The following is a 6,000-nucleotide window of genomic DNA, read 5'->3' as shown; positions in this document are numbered from 1 at the left end:
TGCTGTCTGCAAGAGACTCATTTTAGACCCAAAGACACCTCCAGATTGAAAGTGAAGGGGTGGAAAACCATTTACCATGCCAGTGGACACCAAAAGAAAGCTGGGGTGGCAATCCTTATGTCAGACAAATTAGATTTTAAACCAGAGACTGTAATAAGAGATGAGGAAGGACACTATATCCTACTTAAAGGGTCTATCCAACAAGAAGATCTAACAATTGTAAATATGCCCCTAACATGGGAGCAGCCAATTATATAAGGCAATTAATAACAAAAGCAAAGAAACACAGCAACAACAATACAATAACAGTGGGGGACTTTAACACCCCCCTCACTGAAATGGACAGATCATCTAAGCAAAAGATCAACAAGGAAATAAAGACTTTAAATGACACACTGGACCAAATGGACTTTATATATTCAGAACATTCCATCCCAAAGCAACAGAATACACATTCTTCTCTAGTGCCCATGGAACATTCTCCTGAATAGATCACATCCTAGGTCACAAATCAGGTCTCAACTGGTACCAAAAGATTGGGATCATTCCCTGCATATTTTCAGACCACAATGCTTTGAAAGTAGAACTCAATCACAAGAGGAAAGTCAGAAAGAACTCAAATACATGGAGGCTAAAGAGCATCCTACTAAAGAATGAATGGGTCAACCAGGAAATTAAAGAAGAATTAAAAAAAATCATGGAAACAAATGAAAATGAAAACACAACTGTTCAAAATCTTTGGGATACAGCAAAGGCAGTCCTAAGAGGAAAGTATATAGCAATACAAGCCTTTCTCAAGAAACAAGAAATGTCTCAAATACACAACCTAACTCTATACCTAAAGGAACTGGAGAGAGAACAGCAAATAAAGCCTAAATCCAGCAGGAGAAGAGAAATAATAAAGATCAGAGCAGAAATCAATGAAATAGAAACCAAAAGATCAGTAGAACAGATCAACGAAACAAGGAGCTGGTTCTTTGAAAGAATTAACAAGACTGATAAACCCCTGGCCAGACTTATCAAAAAGAAAAGAGAAATGACCCAAATCAACAAAATCATGAATGAAAGAGGAGAGATCACAACCAACACCAAAGAAATACAAACAATTATAAGGACATATTATGAGCAACTCTATGCCAGTAAATTAGATACTCTGGAAGAAATGGATGCATTCCTAGAAATGTATCAACTACCAAAACTGAACCAGGAAGAAATAGAAAACCTGAACAGACCTAGAACCACTAAGGAAATTGAAGCAGTAATCAAAAATCTCCCAACAAGTAAAAGCCCAGGGCCAGATGGCTTCCCAGGGGAATTCTACCAAACATTTAAAGAAGAATTAATACCTATTCTTCTGAAACTGTTCCAAAAAATAGATATGGAAGGAAAACTTCCAAACTCGTTTTATGAGGCCACCATTACCTTGATCCCCAAACCAGACAAAGACCCCATCAAAAAGGAGAATTACAGACCACCATCCTTGATGAAAATGGGTGCAAAAATTCTCACCAAAATACTAGCCAATAGGATCCAACAGGACATTAAAAGGATTATTCACCACGACCAAGTGGGATTTATCCCTGGGCTGCAAGGTTGGTTCAACATCCGCAAATCAATCAATATGATACAATACATTAATCAAAGAAAGAACAAGAACCATATGATCCTCTCAATAGATGCAGAAAAAGCATTTGACAAAGTACAGCATCCTTTCTTGATCAAAACTCTTCAGAGTATAGGGATAGAGGGTACATACCTCAATATCATAAAAGCCATCTATGAAAAACCCACAGCGAATATCATTCTCAATGGGGAAAAACTGAGGCTTTCCCCGTAAGGTCAGGAACACAGCAGGGATGTCCACTATCACCACTGCCATTCAACATAGTATTAGAAGTCCTAACCACAGCAATCAGACAACAAAAAGAAATAAAAGGCATCCAAACTGGCAAAGAAGAAGTCAAACTCTCACTCTTTGCAGATGATATGATATTTATGTGGAAAATCTAAAAGACACCACCCGAAAACTGCTAGAACTCATACAGGAATTCAGTAAAGTGGCAGGATATAAAATCAATGCACAGAAATCAGTGGCATTCCTATACACCAACAACAAGACAGAAGAAAGAGAAATTAAGGAGTCGATCCCATTTACAATTGCACCCAGAACCATAAGATACCTAGGAATAAAGCTAGCCAAAGAGGCAAAGAATCTGTACTCAGAAAACTATAAAACACTCATGAAAGAAATTGAGGAAGACACAAAGAAATGAAAAAATGTTCCATGCTCATGGATTGGAAGAACAAATATTGTGAAGATGTCAATGCTACCTAGAGCAATCTACACATTGAATGCAATCCCCATCAAAATACCATCCACTTTATTCAAAGAAATGGAACACAAATAATCCTAAAATTTGTATGGAACCAGAAAAGACCTCGAATAGCCAGAGGAATGTTGAAAAAGAAACGCAAAGGTGGTGGCATCACAATTCCGGACTTCAAGCTCTATTACAAAGCTGTAATCATCAAGACAGTATGGTACTGGCACAAAAACAGACACATAGATCAATGGAACAAATTGGGAGCCCAGAAATGGACTCTCAACTCTATGGTCAACTTATCTTCAACAAAGCAGGAAAGAATGTCCAATGGAAAAAAGACAGTCTCTTCAACAAATGGTGTTGGGAAAATTGGACAGCCACGTGCAGAAGAATGAAACTGGACCATTTCCTTACACCACACACAAAAATAGACTCCAAATTTGGTTGAAAGACCTAAATGTGAGACAGGAGTCCATTAAAATCCTAAAGGAGAACACAGGCAGCAACCTCTTCAAACTCAGCCACAGCAACTTCTTCCTAGAAACATTGCCAAAGGCAAGGGAAGCAAGGGCAAAAATGAACTATTGGGACCTCATCAAGATAAAAACTTTTTGCACAGCAAAATAAACAGTCAACAAAACCAAAAGACAACTGACAGAATGGGAGAAGATATTTGCAAATGTCTTATCAGATAAAGGGCTAGTATCCAAAATCTATAAAGAACTTCTTAAACTCAACACCCAAAGAACAAATGATCCAATCGAGAAATGGGCAGAAGACATGAACAGACATTTTTCCAAAGAAGACATCCAGATGAATAACAGACATATGAAAAAGTGCTCAACATCACTCAGCATCAGGGAAATTCAAATCAAAACCTCAATGAGATACCACCTCACACCAGTCAGAATGGCTAAAATTAACAAGTCAGGAAACAACAGATGTTGGCGGGGATGCAGAGAAAGGGGAACCCTCCTACACTGTTGGTGGGAATGCAAGCTGGTGCAGCCACTCTGGAAAACAGTATGGAGGTTCCTCAAAACGTTGAAAATAGAGTTGCCCTATGACCCAGCAAAGATACAAAAGTAGGGATCCGAAGGGGTACATGCACCCTGATGTTTATAGCAGCAATGTCCACAATAGCCAAACTGTGGAAAGAGCCAAGATGTCCATCGACAGATGAATGGCTAAAGAAGATGTGGTATATATATACAATGGCATATTATGCAGCCATCAAAAGGAATGAGATCTTGCCATTTGCAAAGACGTGGATGGAACTGGAGGGTATTATGTTGAGTGAAATAAGTCAAACAGAGAAAGACATGTATCATATGATCTCACTGATATGAGGAATTCTTAATCGCAGGAAACAAACTGAGTGTTGTTGGAGTGGGGGGTGGGGTGGGAGGGATGGGGTGACTGGGTGATAGACACTGGGGAGGGTATGTGCTCTGGTAAGCGCTGTGAATTGTGCAAGACTGTTGAATCTCAGATCTGTACCTCTGAAACAAATAATGCAATATATGTTAAGAAAAAAAAGAAGAAGGTAGCGGGAGGGGAAGAATGGGGCGGGGGAAATCGGAGGGGTGGACGAACCATGAGAGATGATGGACTCTGAAAAACAAACTGAGGGTTCTAGAGGGGAGGGGGGTGGGAGGATGGGTTAGCCTGGTGGTGGGTATTGAGGAGGGCACATTCTGCATGGAGCACTGGGTGTTATGCACAAACAATGAATCATAGAACACTTCATCTAGAACTAATGATGTAATGTATGGGGATTAACATAAGAATAAAAAAAATTAAAAAATATAAAAAAAAAATTACCTTACTATAACCATGAGAGAGTCGATTATCAGCACACGGCGCTACTGCAATGCTTTATAGGCTGGGAAGTGATGCCAATAACTCTGTGAGTAATAGATCCTGATGACAGTAGTTTTTGTTTGTGTTGACTTAGGAGCAAGAATAATCACTACTGAATTAATACTGTGACTTTCTCACAGTCCAAGAATATGGTAGTTAAGAGTATAGGCAGATCTAATTTCCATTCAAGAGACTCACACAAGCTGAAGAAAATTTTCTTAGAATAATGACAAACTCTGTGTATACAATGAAACAATCTAACAACATTAACCAAATTTTAGTTTTTCAACATTAACCTGAGTTTTCCTGCAGGCATACTCTACTGGATGCCTCATTTTCTGCTAAAATTTCACTTTTAGTAGTAACCTTTTTTTTGATCATCTTTATTCCTCATCCCCCAAATATGTTGTGTTCCTTTCCTCTGTTCCCATAAAGTTGTCCTCCCACTACCACATTTTGTTGTTGATATTGGCCATTTAATTATCCCTATTTTCTTTCATACTACTTTAAAGAGCGTGACATTTAGTTTTGTGTGTTTTATTATTTAACATGGATCTTTTCCTCCCACAGTTCCTTGAGAGCAGTGGCCATGTTTTTTTCTTTACCATCAGATGCCTAGAAACTAGATTAGTGCCTGACATTTTATAGACAAAGCAAATGTGTGCAATGAATGAAGAAAGTGAATGAATGCTTGGCTCTAAACTCCTGTCTGTCTCACTTTTCACTGGATTCTTCACTATTATTATAAGGGACAAATGGTTGGCATGTCACAAATATTTGGTCAGTTAATAAATTTGCTTATTTATTGAAACTGTTTCCAAGCCTGAGCTTCGATTTTAAATTAAAAAAAAACAGATATTTTATGATTTTATACAGTTAAATATAGTTTTGCCTCCTTTTCTGATTTTTCTCCATAATTCTGACCAAAAAATGACCTCACATTAATTTTTTTCTAAGTCTAATTGGGAAATTACATTTATGTTTTCTTTTGGTCAATCCTTACTTCTAGTTGAAGGAATTTTACTTTGTTCATTTTTGATTAGTCAATGAGATAACTAAACTGAATGGATTTTGTTTATATTAACAAGAGAGCTATTAAGCAAATTTTCCACACACATATCCAGAACAGCTCAAAAGCTGCAATAATAAAGAAAAAATTCATGGCATTGGTTTTATACACCTGCTATATTAATGGCATAGCAATTCTACAATATTCATGTTAATAGTGTAATAAATATATAGTTTTAGTTTTGTATGTTTTTTTTTTACTAGGTTGGGGGTAAACTGACAATTTTCAGATTTCTGCCCTTTTATAAGCCTTGAAACATCTCTGATTAACTCCCAGGGTAGTCTCTGATTGATAAAAGAGAAATTACCGAAACATTTAAAAATTTTCCTTAGATTATTTTTGCTTCTCTTTCATATTTTAAGACATGTTATTCAGTTTGTAGGATTTTTAAAATAAAGGTAATGGAATTATATAATGCACATACTATTTGCTGGTATAGTACTAAGTACTTTATCTGTCTTATAGCAATTAACTCATATACAAAAGTTTGAAGATAATTTTTAGCCTTTTTATTTTATAGATTAGGAAACTAAGTGTCAGAAGATGTCAGTAATTTGTCTAAGGTAACATTGCCAGTATGTATTACATCTAAGAATTATACTATTGATTCTAATAATGTATCAGTTATCTCTTGTGCAACCCCAAATCTAGTGGCTTAATTTAAAAAACTAACCTTTATTATTTTCCACAATTCTATGGGTTGCAGCTGACTTAGCTGATGTCTATCATTCAATGGTGGCTTGA

This window comes from Mirounga angustirostris, unplaced genomic scaffold (genome assembly GCF_029215605.1).
Source record: "Mirounga angustirostris isolate CCGP_5_RB_7025 unplaced genomic scaffold, mMirAng1.0.hap1 SCAF_5, whole genome shotgun sequence".
In the NCBI taxonomy this organism is placed as follows: Eukaryota; Metazoa; Chordata; class Mammalia; order Carnivora; family Phocidae; genus Mirounga; species Mirounga angustirostris.
The sequence above is the reverse complement of the archived record's forward strand: the minus strand, read 5'-3'. Positions refer to the sequence as shown.